Below are 14,436 nucleotides of genomic sequence, written 5' to 3' on the forward strand. Positions count from 1 at the left end.
AAAACTTCCACTCTCTTCCCCATGCCCACGGACAGACAGCTCGTCCCCGACCGACCCGCACAGTCCCCGCAAGGGGATGGAAGTCCCCGCGGCCGAGCCGCACCGGGCGCTGAAACATCCCGCGGCCGAGCCGGGCGATGGAAGGCCCCGCGGCCGAGCCGTGCGCAGCTAAGTCCCGTGGCCGAGTCGCGCCGTGCGATGCTAGGCCCCGCGGCCGAGCCGCACCGGGCACCGCTAAGTCCAGCGGCCGAGCCGCACCAGCGATGTTAGGCCCCGCGGCCGAGCCGCGCCGGGCGATGTTAAGTCCAGCGGCCGAGCCGCACCGGGCGATGGAAGATCCCGCGGCCGAGCCGCGCCGGGCGATGTAAAGTCCCGCTGCCGAGCCGCACCGGGCGATGTTAAGCCCCGCGGCCGAGCCGCACCGGGCGATGTTAAGTCCAGCGGCCGAGCCGCACCAGCGATGGAAGGCCCCGCGGCCAAGCCGCACCGGTCGATGTTAAGTCCAGCGGCCGAGCCGCACCAGCGATGAAAAGTCCCGCGGCCGATCCGCGCCGGGCGATGTAAAGCCCCGCGGCCGAGCCGCACCGGGCGATGTTAAGTCCAGCGGCCGAGCCGCACCGGACGATGTTAAGTCCAGCGGCCGAGCCGCACCGGGCGATGTTAAGTCCAGCGGCCGAGCCGCACCGGGCGATGGAAGGCCCCGCGGCCGAGCCGCACCCCGCGCCGTGAGGAAGAGACCTAAAAGAGAAAGGTTTCCCCCACCACCCCACCACCCACACCACCACCCCCCACACATACACAACTAAAAAAAAACATCCCAACACCGACACACAACACATAAAAAGGAAAAAAGACGAACAGACTGCTAGCGAGCCGCAGCCGTTAGGCGCCGCCACTTCCGCCATAGGTACTTACGTCACGTCGCTCTCCTGTAGACGAACACCAGCAGCACACTGCAACATCCACACACAGCGCACCTCAGTGCATGTACAGTGGCAAAATACTGTCATGGCGCCCTCCCCTGGACGAACATCAGCAGCACACGGCAACATCCACACACAGCGCACCTCAGTGCATGTACAGTGGCAATATATTATCACAGCGCCCTCCCGTGGATGAACACCAGCAGTACACTGCAACATCGAGGCACAACAGCCCTCACTGTCTGTACAATATAAGTGCATCGCAGCATCAGCATTGCTTATGATCGACCTTGAGTTCCCAATGCGAAACACGCAAATCGTGATAGTACGTTTAGAGTTTAGAGCCTCCTTGGCTCGACCCATTCCCGTGCCGAGGGGTCGTGAGTGGTATGGCCCGACCCTCGGGAGCCGCCACAGGACCCCCCCCCAGAACCAGAGGCACGAAGCGCACCGGTGGTCGCACTAGTCGACCGAACCGTGTACGGTACCCGTCCGACGGGGGGTCTGGCGGGGGCTCAGCTGAAGGGACAAACGGGGGCGGAGAAGGGGGTACAAATACCGGTCGAGATGAGGGGATCGGCGGGTGCGGTGTTGGAGGCACTTGTAAAGGGGGGCGCCCGCGCGGCCGAGGCTGTGCAACCCGCACCGGCTGGTCAATGTCCAAGTGCGCTGGCTTGAGGCGATTAATTGACACGGCCTCCGGTCGGCCCCCCATGTCCAACACAAAAGTTGTCTCACCGTGCTTCAGCACCTTGAACGGGCCCTCATAAGGTCTCTGAAGCTGTGCTCGATGGGCGTCGCGGCGGAGAAAAACGTAGGCACAATCTCGAAGGGCCAATGGGACGTGCGGGTGGAACGTCCCATGGTGAGACGTAGGGACGGGTGCCAGTTTTCCCACTCGCTCACGAAGGCGCTGTAGGGTGGACGAGGACGGTTCCTGCTGCCCCGGCGATGAGGGCACGAACTCCCCGGGCACGGTGAGCGGCGACCCGTAGACGAGCTCGGCTGATGACGTTGCGAGGTCCTCCTTGGGTGCCGTCCGGATGCCTAATAAGACCCACGGCAGTGCGTCCATCCAATCGGGGCCGGAGAGTCGTGCCTTCAACGCAGCCTTGAGCTGCCGGTGGAACCTCTCCACCAGGCCGTTAGCCTGCGGATGGTAGGCCGTGGTGTGGTGAAGCCGAACCCCTAACAGCTCAGCCATGGCTGACCACAACTCAGAGGTGAACTGTGGTCCCCGGTCTGATGTAAGGTCCACCGGCACCCCAAAGCGTGCGATCCAATTTGCAGCCAACGCTCGAGCACACGTGGCCGTGGACGTGTCGGTCAATGGTATGGCCTCTGGCCACCGGGTGAACCTGTCAACCACCGTGAGGAGGTGAGTAATGCCCCTCGAAGTCGGGAGGGGACCCACAATGTCCACGTGCAGGTGGTCAAATCGGCGGTTTGGCAGGCCGATTTGCTGGAGAGGCGCCCGGACGTGGCGCTGGATCTTCGCCGTCTGGCACGCGACGCAGGTGCGGGCCCAATTGCCAACCTGCTTGCGGAGACCGTGCCACATGAACCGTGTGGCCACCAGTGTGACTGTCGTCCGGATGGATGGGTGAGCCAACCCGTGGATTACATCGAAAATCCGCCTGCGCCAGGCAGCAGGCACGATGGGGCGTGGTTGGCCCAATGACACATCGCACAAAATTGTCGCTCCATTGGGGCCGAGAGGGACATCCTCAAGGCGGAGGCCGGAGATGGCAGTCCGGTAGGCGGGTATCTCGTCGTCCACCAGTTGAGCCACCGCCAGGGCTGAATAGTCAATGCCAGGCGCCACATCCAAAACCACCTCGACGGCGGGGCGCGACAACGCGTCGGCCACCCGGTTTTCTTTCCCCTCCACGAAACGGATGGAGGTTGTGTACTCTGAAATGTACGCCAACTGACGCTGTTGTCGGGCGGACCACGGGTCTGCAACCTTCGTGAAGGCGAAAGTTAGTGGCTTGTGGTCCGTGAATGCTGTGAACGGACGTCCCTCCAGAAAGTAGCGGAAGTGACGTACCGCCTGGTACAGGGCCAGGAGCTCGCGGTCAAACGCACTATACTTCTTCTGGGCGCTGGTAAGGTGTCGGCTGAAAAAGGCCAGGGGACACCAACCCCTGTCTGTCAGTTGTTCCAGCACGGCGCCGATAGCTACCTCTGATGCGTCCACTGTAAGGGCCGTCGGGGCATTTTCCCGTGGGTGGACGAGCAGCACAGCCCGAGCCAGGGCCTCCTTTGCGCCATCGAAAGCTGTCGCCGCCTCATCGGTCCACGCAATGTCCTTACGTCCGCCTGCAAGAAGATGATACAGCGGCTCCATGATGTGGGCCGCAGATGGCAAAAAACGGTGGTAAAAAGCCACCATGCCCACGAATTCCTGCAGGCCACGTAACGAGAAGGGACGGGGAAACCGGCGGATGGCCTCAACTTTGTCCGGCAGAGGAACCGCACCCTGCGAAGCCACGCGGTGGCCGAGGAAATCGATGGTTTCCACGCCGAGCTGGCACTTGGCGATGTTGATGGCCAAGCCGTGCTCACTCAGCCTTTGAAACAGCTGTCGAAGGTGGGCACAGTGCTGCTTCCGCGAGCGGCTGGCTATCAATATGTCATCGAGGTACACAAATATGAAGTCCAGCCCACGACACACGCCATCCATCAGGCGCTGAAATGCCTGCGCCGCGTTTTTGAGGCCGAATGGCATGCGCACGAACTCATACAGGCCAAACGGTGTGATGATCGCCGTCTTTGGTACGTCGTCCGGATTGACGGGGATCTGGTTGTAACCCCGCACCAGATCCACTTTGGAGAATATAGTAGCCCCGGCGAGGTGGGCGTTGAAATCCTGAATGTGGGGTACGGGGTATCGGTCCGCCGTGGTAGCGGCGTTCAGTCGCCGATAATCCCCGCAAGGCCGCCAGCCACCGCTTGCCTTGGGGACCATGTGAAGTGGGGACGCCCATGGACTGTTCGATGGTCGAACGATCCCCAAGGATTCCATGTCGCGGAATTCCTGCCGCGCCAGACGTAATTTATCCGGCGGAAGTCGGCGCGCTCGTGCGTGGAGGGGTGGGCCGGTCGTGACGATGAAATGCACCACCCCATGCTTGGGGTTTGACGTACGAAATTGCGGCGCCGTGATGTCCGGGAATTCCGCCAGGATTCGAGCATAGGTGGATTCGACCGATGACAGCGGTCGAGCAACAGGACAGCCCAACCCTAATGTAATGGGCTGCATTGTTGCACTGTGGACCAATTGCTGCCTCCTGACATCTACCAGGAGGGAATGCGCCCGCAAAAAGTCCGCCCCGAGCAACGGTTGTGAGACGTCGGCCACGGTGAACTGCCAAGTAAAGTGGCAAGAGCCGAAGGTGATCTTCACCGTGCGCACGCCATAGGTGCGAATGCTGGTTCCATTCGCAGCAGTGAGGGCGGAACCGCGCTTCCCAGAATGAATGTCCTGCATCGAAGGAGGCAGCACGCTTAACTCTGCCCCGGTATCCACAAGAAAACGATTACCCGAAACCCGATCCCAAGCAAAAAGGCGGTGAATCTGGCCGGCCGCCGCGGGGTCTACTGGCAGCCGGCCACAGCGTTTCCCGGATACGCGCATGGCGGGCGGCATCGTCGGGCTGCAGCACCCCAGCGCTGGTGGTAATAACACCAGTTCTTAACCAAGGTGTTGTCTGAAGCCTGCTGTCGTTGAAAAGCAGGTGCAGTACCTGCGGCTGCCGCCGGGGGAGCCCGTGCAGGCCTCCGGGGCGCAGGTTTGACTCCTTCCACAGCCGCCCCTCCCGACCAGGCTATTTCGGGCGCGGCCGGAGTGACGCGCAGCGTCATGACGTCATCACTGCGCGCCGCCCAAAGGGCGTCTGCACGCCTGCCGAGGGCCTGGAGATCATCAAAAGGCCCTTCACTGAGCTGCATGCGAATGTCGGACGGCAGTAAGTGGAGAAATACATAGTCGAAAAGGAGGCAAGGTTTGTGACCGTCCAGCAACGCGAGCATGTCACTAAGCAGCGCGGATGGGCGCCGGTCGCCCAGGGGAGGCATTTGGAGGATTCTTTTAGCCCGCTCCATTCTCGGAAGCCGGTAAGTTTCCAGCAATAGATCTTTAAGCGCCTTGTATTTACCTTGGGTCGGTAGGTCGGCGAGGAACTCGGTTACCCGCTGGACCGTGTCCTGGTCCAGGGCTCCAACCAGGTAGAAAAACCGTGTATCATCCGACCGGATGGATTTGAGCTGGAAATATACCTCAGCTTGCTGGAACCAGACGTGGGGTCGTTGGGTCCAAAAGGTAGGGAGGGCTACAGAAATTGCCTCGATAGCCGGTGTAGCGCCCTCGGACAGCGAGGCGAAGGCTGCGCTCCATGTCTTGTCCATTTTTTCTATAATGGACCGTTCGGGGTCACCAGTGTAGTGGGCCAAGTAGGCCAAAAGAACGACAAGTAGGCAAGGTTAACAAAAGCGTGTTTACTGTATCTCTGGAACTCCAAAAGGGAATGAGAGTCATGCGGTCCTTGACCTTTATACTCCCGGCCGAAGTCCGCCTCCTTGGCTCGACCCATTCCCGTGCCGAGGGGTCGTGAGTGGTATGGCCCGACCCTCGGGAGCCGCCACACCACGTAGAATGCTTGCTATATTTGAGCGAGATATTGAATATTATTCAGATGTCAATATTCAACTTTAGAGAACTTTACTTCGGCCGCTTTTGCAGCATTCAGTACAGTTATGTTCGCTCCCGTACACGAAGGATATGGGCGCTTCGGAAATCGTGTTCAAGACGTTTACAAGAACATTGCCTGGAGCGTATGAACAACCAGACGTTGGACTGATTCATCGGAGTTCCGGCCGTAACCTGAAAGATCGATAGCAAATTATGAGAGGCAAAGATATGGTAAACAGTAAGAACATTCCTCTCAAGAAGGAAATATCAAGTATTGAAGGCCACCCCTGTATGGTGAAAGGAATGGAGTTTAAACGAGGTGTGCGGGAAAAGCAAGGGGAAGTAAGTGCATCGAACGCAATACCGCAGATGGGCATTGGGTGATAAGGAATAGTAGTAGAATTAGACCATTCGGCCAATCGTCTTATCCGCCAATCTTTTGCCCTCCAAACCCCATTCTCCTGCCTTCTCCTCATAACTTCTGATACCTGTATTAGTCAAGAATCTTTCTGTCTACGCCTTTAAATATCTACTGACGTGACCTACACAGCCTGTTGTGGGAAATAATTCCACAAATTCATCACCTTCTGAATAAATAAATTTCTGATCATCTTCAAAAGAGAACGTAGATTAATTCTGAGGAAATGACTCTTGTCCGAGACGTTCCCACAAGTGGAAACATACTTTCCACATCCACTTGATCCAAACCATTCACATATCTGTATGTTTCAAAGAGGTCCACCCTCATACTTCTAAACTCCGTGTGCAAGCCGGGAGCTGACCAAACGATCGCCATAGGTTAACTTATTGCAGGGATCATTCTTGTAAACCTCCTCTGGACCCTCTCCAGAGCCAGCACACCTTTCCTCTGATATGGTGCCCAGAATTGCTCACAATATTCAAAATGCGGCCTTCCCAGCGCCTTGTATAGCGTAAATATTACATCCGTGTTTCTGTATACAAGTTCTCTTGAAATAAATGCAAGCAATGAGTTTGCTTCCATTAGACAATAGACAATAGAAAATAGGTGCAGGAGTAGGCCATTCGGCCCTTCGAGCCAGCACCACCATTCCATGTGATCATGGCTGATCATCCTCACCGATTCAACTTGCAGATAAAAAAATTGGGAATCCTTAACCAGGACTCCCAAGTCCCTTTGCACTTCCGATTTATGGATTATTTCCCCACTTAGACAATAGTTTCCTACTACCAAATACTCCGCACTTTGCTACACTATATTCCATCTGCCACTTCTCTACCCATTCCCCCAACATGTCCAAGTCCTTCTGCGGAGTCCATGCTTTCTCTAAACTACCTGCCCTTCCACCTCTTTTCGTAACATCAATAGACAATAGACAATAGACAATAGACAATAGGTGCAGGAGTAGGCCATTCAGCCCTTCGAGCAAGCACCGCCATTCAATGCGATCATGGCTGATCACTCTTAATCAGTACCCCGTTCCTGCCTTCTCCCCATACCCCCTCACTCCGCTATCCTTAAGAGCTCTATCCAGCTCTCTCTTGAAAGCATCCAACGAACTGGCCTCCACTGCCTTCTGAGGCAGAGAATTCCACACCTTCACCACTCTCTGACTGAAAAAGTTCTTCCTCATCTCCGTTCTAAATGGCCTACCCCTTATTCTTAAACTGTGGCCCCTTGTTCTGGACTCCCCCAACATTGGGAACATGTCTCCTGCCTCTAATGTGTCCAAACATCCACAAAGCCTTCAACCCCCTCGTCCAAATCATAATATAAAACGTGGAGTAGCGGACAAACACCGATCCTTGAAGATCTCCACTAGTTACTGTTAGCCAACGAGAAAAAAATCCCCCTTTATTGCCACTCTTTGTCTTCTGCCATCCAGCCAACCAGTTATCCATGCTGGTGTCTGCTCTTTGACACCGTGGGCTCTCATCTTCCTACGCAGCCATCTTGTGACAGCTGGTCAAAGGCTTTCTGAAAATCAAAGGAAACAACATCTACTGACTCTCCTTTGGCTGTCTTGCTATTTACGTCTTCAGGCAGGTAAGGGTGGTCGTCTCATGTTCGGCTAAGCCATTATGGGCCGAAAGTCCTGCCGTGCCTTGTACTTCGTGTAGGAAAGAAATGCAGATGCTGGTTGAAATCGAAGGTAGACACAAAATGCTGGTGTAACTCAACGAGACAGGCAGCATCTCTGGAGAGAAAGAATGGGTGACGTTTCGGATCGAGACCCTTCTTTAGACTGATTTCGGAGAAGTCGGCGGGAAAGAGATAGAATGTTGTCGGAGACAGTGAGACTGGTGGGAGAACTGGGAAGGAGGAGGGATGGAGAGAGAGGGAAAGCAAGGGCTAATTGAAGTTAGATAAGTCAATGTTCATATCGCTGGTATGTTCGCTGCCCAAGCGAAGTATGAGGTGCTGTTCCTCCAATTTGCGCTGGGCCTCACTCTGACAATGGCGGATGCCCAGGACAGAAAGTTCAGATTGGGAATGGGTGAGCGGGGGTGAGTTAAAGTGCTGAGCAACCGGGAGATCAGGTAGGACTGTGTGTGGCTGTTCAGCCAAACGATCGTCCAGCTTGCGCTTGGTCTCGCCGATATCACTCCATCATTACTATCCCACAGTATACCGTTACACCAGTACTACCCCACAGTGCGTCACTCGATCAGTACTATCCAACAGTATACTGTTACACCAGTACTACCCCACAGTGCGTCATTCCATCAGTACTATCCCACAGTATACCATTATACGAGTACTACCCCACAGTGCGTCACTCCATCAGTACTACCGCACAGTGTCGCTCCATCAATTCCAACCAACATTATGTCACAACAACAGTACTACCGCACAGTGTGTCACCTCATCAGAACAACTCCAGAACGTGCCATTACTTCAACACAACCCTACGTTAGTTTACTCCATCAATACTACTTCACAGTCTGTCACTCCATCGGTACTACATATTACTCCATTAGTCGTACCCAAGAGCGTCTCACTCTCATCAGTACAACCCCACAGTATGTCATTCCATCATTTCTGCCCGACTGTGTTTCACTCTGTCAGTACCACCTTAAGTATGTAATTTCATCAGTTCTACCCACAGTTTTTCACCACTTCAGTTATACCATCGAATGTGTCACTATATCAGTACTATCCCAAAATATACCAGTCGTTAACTACTACCCCACAGGATGCTAATCCATAAGAATTATAGGCAATCGACAATAGGTGCAGGAGTAGGCCATTCGGGCCTTCGAGCCAGCACCGCCATTCAAAGTGATCATGGCTGATCATTCTCAATCAGTACCCCGTTCCAGCTTTCTCCCCATACCCCCTGACTCCGCTATCCTTAAGAGCTCTATCTAGCTCTCTCTTGAATGTGTGCAGAGAATTGGTCTCCACTGCCCTCTGAGGCACAGAATTCCACAGATACACAACTCTCTGACTAAAAAAGTTTTTCCTCATCTCTGTTCTAAATGGCCTACCCCTTATTCTTAAACTGTGGCCCCTGGTTCTGGACTCCCCCAACATTGGGAACATGTTTCCTGCCTCTAACGTGTCCAACCCCTTAATAATTTTATACGTTTCGATAAGATCCCCTCTCATCCTTCTAAATTCCAATGTTTTCTAAACCTAGTCGCTCCAGTCTTTCAACATATGACAGTCCCGCCATTCCGGGAATTAACCTAGTAAACCTACGCTGCACGCCCTCAATAGCAAGAATATCCTTCCGCAAATTTGGAGACCAAAACTGCACACAGTACTCCAGGTGCGGTCTCACTAGGGCCCTGTACAACTGCAGAAGGACCTCTTTGCTCCTATACTCAACTCCTCTTGTTATGAAGGCCAACATTCCATTGGCTTTCTTCACTGCCTGCTGTACCTGCATGCTTCCTTTCAGTGACTGATGCACTAAGACACCCAGATCACGTTGAACGTCTCCTTTTCCTAACTTGACACATTCAGATAATAATCTGCCTTCCTATTCTTACCACCAAAGTGGATAACCTCACACTTATCTACATTAAACTGCATCTGCCATGCATCCGCCCACTCACACAACCTGTCCAAGTCACCCTGCAACCACATTGCATCTTCCTCACAGTTCACACTGCCACCTAGCTTTGTATCATCGGCAAATTTGCTAATGGTACTTTTAATCCCATTCATCCAAGTCATTGATGTATATTGTAAATAGCTGCGGTCCCAACACCGAGCCTTGCGGTACCCCGCTAGTCACTGCCTGCCATTCTGGAAGGGACCCATTGATCCCCACTCTTTGCTTTCTGTCTGTCAACCAACTTTCCATCCATGTCAGTACCCTACCTCCAATACCATGTGCTCAGCGTGTCACTCCATCAGTACTACCACATCGTCGGTTACTTCATCATTACTGCATCACAACGTGTCATTCATTCGGTACTATCCCATAGAATGCCATTGCATCAGTACTAGCAAATGGAAAGTCATTCCATCAGTACCACCCCACATTGCGCCATTCGATCAGTTCTCCCCTCAATGTGTCACTCCATCAGAACTACACTATAATGTGTCATTACATCAGTACTGCCCCATTTAGTTTCACACCATTAATACTATCCCACAGTGTGCCACGACATCTGTACTACCATATCGCTTGTTCCTCCATCAGTACTACCGCACACTGTGTCACTCTATCAGTAATACACCAAAATGTTTTACTCCATCAGTACTTGCCCACAGTTTGTCACTTTACTAATACAACCCCACTGGTGATCACTCCATCAATACAAGCCTACAGTGTGTTAGACGATCATTACTAGAACACACTATGTCACTACATCAGTACAACCCCAGAGCGTGTCACTTCATTGGTACTACCGCACTATATACCATCCCATCAATACACACCCACAGTGTTTTTCAACATCAGTACCACCTTGTGTATTATTCCATAATAATAACAATAATAATAATAATAATAAACATTTATTTTATATAGCGCTTTTCCTAGTGCTCAAAGACGCTTTACAAAACAGTCATGACATAAAAACAAACAGACGAACTGTCCTGACGAGAAGCGGCGAACAAATAGCGCCAGCGTCCTCTCACGTCAGGGTCCGGCAGTAGACAATAAAGAACACAAGACACACAATTACAATTTTAACACAAACAGCCATCACAGTGATTGCTCCAGGCACACCTTCACTGTGATGGAAGGCAAAGAAAAGTCTTATCTCCTCCTCACTCTTCTCCCGTGGTGCCACGAGGCGATCGAGGCTCCCGACTTTTGAAGCCCCCACCGGGCGATGGAAAGTCCCAGGTCGAGCCGAGCAGGCCTATGAAGGTCCTGAGCCCCCCCCCCGGCGATGGGAAGTGCCGCGGCCAGGCCACGCAGGGCGATGAAGGGCCTGCGAGCGGGTCATTCAAACCTCACGCTCCGGGGTGGTCGAAGCTGCTACGGCTGGAGTTCCCGAAAGCCGGTGGCCAGCCAGGGACCTGCGAACTAAAGATATTGCGGTCCGCAGGGCCCACGGCCGAAGCCTCCGACATGGTAAATTCAGGCCCTGCGACCGGAGTCTTCAAGGTCGATCCCAGCTGGAGGCCGCCGACTCCACGGTGTTAGGCCGGAGCGCGTACGGAGATACGACACGATAAAGGTCGCATCTCCGTTGAGGAGGAGATTGGAAAAAAAGGTTTCCCCCACCCCACCCCCTCACCACCCGCCACATAAACAGAGTTAAAAATAGATCAAAACGTATATTTAAACGATGACAATATACAAAACAAAACAAAAAGACAGAGAGACTGCCGGTGAGCCGCAGCTGCAGAACGCAGCCACGTCCCCTTATTGTACTACCACACAGGGTGTCACTCTATAAGTACTATCCAACGGTGTGTCACTCCATCAATACTACACAATGAGTCCTTCCATCAGTACTACCCCACAGTGCTTCAATCCACCAGTATTACTCTGGTATATGTCTACCCAACAGTACTACACCGCAGGGTGTCACACAACCTGTACTATTCCACAATATGCTATTGCGTCAGAACTGCCACATAGTGTGCCATTTCATCAGTACTACCTCAAAATGTGTCACTCCACCAGCACTACCCACAGTATACCACTGCATCAGTAATAAAATATAGTCTGTTACTCCATCTGTACTACCCTACACTGTGCCACTCCATCAGTGCCTCCCCATAGAGCATCGCACCATCAGGAATATCACTCGGGTTATCATTGCATCAGTACGTGTGTCACTCCATCAGAACAATCCATTATCACTCCATCAGTACTACCATGCAGCGTGTGACTCCATCAGTATTCCCCACAGTATGTCACTCCATTAGCCCTATCTCACTGTGTCACTCCATCAGTAATTCCCCACAGTTTCACTCTATTAGTATTTCCCCACAATGCCTCACGCCATTAGCACCACCCGATGTTTATCATTCAATCAGGACTATCCCAGTGGGTCACTCCATAAGTGCTGCCACAAATTGTGTCATTCCATCAGTATTACCAAACAGTGTGTCAATGCATTAGTACTACACCACAGTTTGTCATCACAATAGTACTACCGCTCAGTGTGTCACTCCGTTGGTGAAACCACACAGTGTCTCACTGCATCAATACAACTCCATGGTGTTACACTCCATCAGCACTGCCCAACATCATGTCACTCCAGTGCAACTCTAGAACGTGTCACTCCATCAATGCTCCCCACATCTTTTAACTCTGCTAAAACTTTACGGTCCCGGTGGTACGGAAAATGGTATAAAATCTCCAGGAATGTTCTGCCCCGGCATTTCATTCCGAGAGATTACCGGTAGCTCACGGGGACACGTCGCTGGGCAGAGAACATGCACCGTGAAAAGCTGTACGAATATTTAGCCGTGGAGAAAATCTTGTACGTGATCATTGCTGCCGTTGGAGTCCCTGGTAAGTGAGCAGAACAATTCTAGTTTTATAACTCTGTCTGTTAACCGGTGTTGACCTGATTCTGATCGTGTTACAATATTCCCAACTGATGGTCGTTGTACAAGAATATGTGAAGTATATCAAGTATATCCTCTCAGTGAAATATCTTTGAATTAACGCCTTGATTTTCTTACTTTCAGACAGCCAAAACCAACCCTCTCTTTCTCCCACTGCCGGGACCCACTAGAATGTTGTTCTTGCCTTCAGTGGTACCTTGCCCAGAGTTGTCCCAGTGCACGGGACAGGCTGCTCTCCGGGACGGTGTGACTGGGAGGGGTTTACATTGTGAAGTTCACTGTGTCTGAGTTATTGATCAGAGTGAACACCCGCTCATGTGGACACGTCTCACTGTGGAGTCTGTCACAGTCGGATTCCACCGCCTGTTGGTCAATAATTGGATCGATCTCCTGAACCGGTGGCCGCGGATCTACCGGCGTGTGTTGTTATCGAACTGAACTCACTGTGGAATGAATCCATTAGCGGAGCCACTCTGCTGCCGGATCCTAAGTTGTCCCTGCCTTCCCTCTGGAACCCTCCTCGTCCCCATCAGATGCCGAGTTCCCAGAGCCCTGGTTAAACGCGGCCGGTCACGGTTAAGTCTGTGAAACCGGCCCCATCAGAGACTGTGAGCGGGGTTAACTGTAGACAGGACCATTCCGCCTATTGTAGCGGGCGGCTGCTCGTTCCCTCCCCTCCCTTTACCCCGCCCGTCGCCTTATCTCCTCTCCCCTGAAGCAGGCAGGTCGGGCACAGTCGGAGCCGTGTCTGACATTGTTAAACCTGCAGCCGCGCACATTGTTAAACCTGCAGCCGCGCACCGACTCCAACACTCCTGATCTCCAGCTGAAAGTGGAGCCGGTGTTCAGCCCCGGAGACCGTGTTCAGTAATGCCCAGTGTCCGTCCCCTTCTCTCGGGGAAAGTGCGGCCTCTCCACCTGCACCACTCGCTACCTGGTGGCCATGGCAGCGGCCGAGGTCATTTTCACTTGGATCCGATACCATTACTTTTATTGGAGTTTCCTGACCATCACCCCTGTGTGCCGTGTTAACCTTGTACTGATGACTGCATCTACAGACTGTTCTGTCTGGTTCACCGTCACTTTCACCTTTGATCGCTTTGTCGCCATTTGTTGCCAGAAGCTGAAAACTAAATATTGCACCGGGAAAACTGCGGCTGCGGTTCTCGCAACAGCCGGCGTTCTGCTGTGTCTGAAAAACGTTCCCCGCTACTTCACACGGAACCCTGGACAACCATCGACAATGTCCCGTGGGGCTGTGACCCGGTGGACAGTTATTACACTGACCCCGGGTGGGTGGCATTTGACTGGTTCGACACGGTTTTAACTCCGCTCCTCCCTTTCGCTGTGATCCTGCTGCTCAACGCTCTGACAGTCCGGCACATTTTAGTGGCCAGTCGGGTCCGTCAGGGGCTGAGGGGTGAGAGCAAGGGGGAGAAGCGCAGTGACCCGGAGATGGAGAGCAGGAGGAGGTCTGTGGTTTTACTCTTTACCATCTCCGGCAGCTTCATCCTCCTGTGGCTGACCAACGTTGTAAACTTCGTCTATTATCAGATCACAGGGATTGGAGCTGATATGAATGATTCCCAATGGATCTTTAACAACGTTGGGTATTTGCTGAGGAATCTCAGCTGCTGCACCAACACATTTATTTACGCGGTGACCCAGTCCAAGTTCAGGGAGCAGGTGAAGAGCGCGGTGAAATATCCGCTCACCTCAGCGCTGCGGCTCATTAATAAACCCGCGCCCTGAGCGCATCCCAGAGGGCGCCCGCAGTCTCTCCGCTCCGGGCTCCGGCTCCTCACATTCACCGCCGCATCTTCCAGCTGTCAGTCCCGGGCGGATGATCC

Source organism: Rhinoraja longicauda, unplaced genomic scaffold (assembly GCF_053455715.1).
Source record: "Rhinoraja longicauda isolate Sanriku21f unplaced genomic scaffold, sRhiLon1.1 Scf000053, whole genome shotgun sequence".
Lineage (NCBI taxonomy): Eukaryota > Metazoa > Chordata > Chondrichthyes > Rajiformes > Arhynchobatidae > Rhinoraja > Rhinoraja longicauda.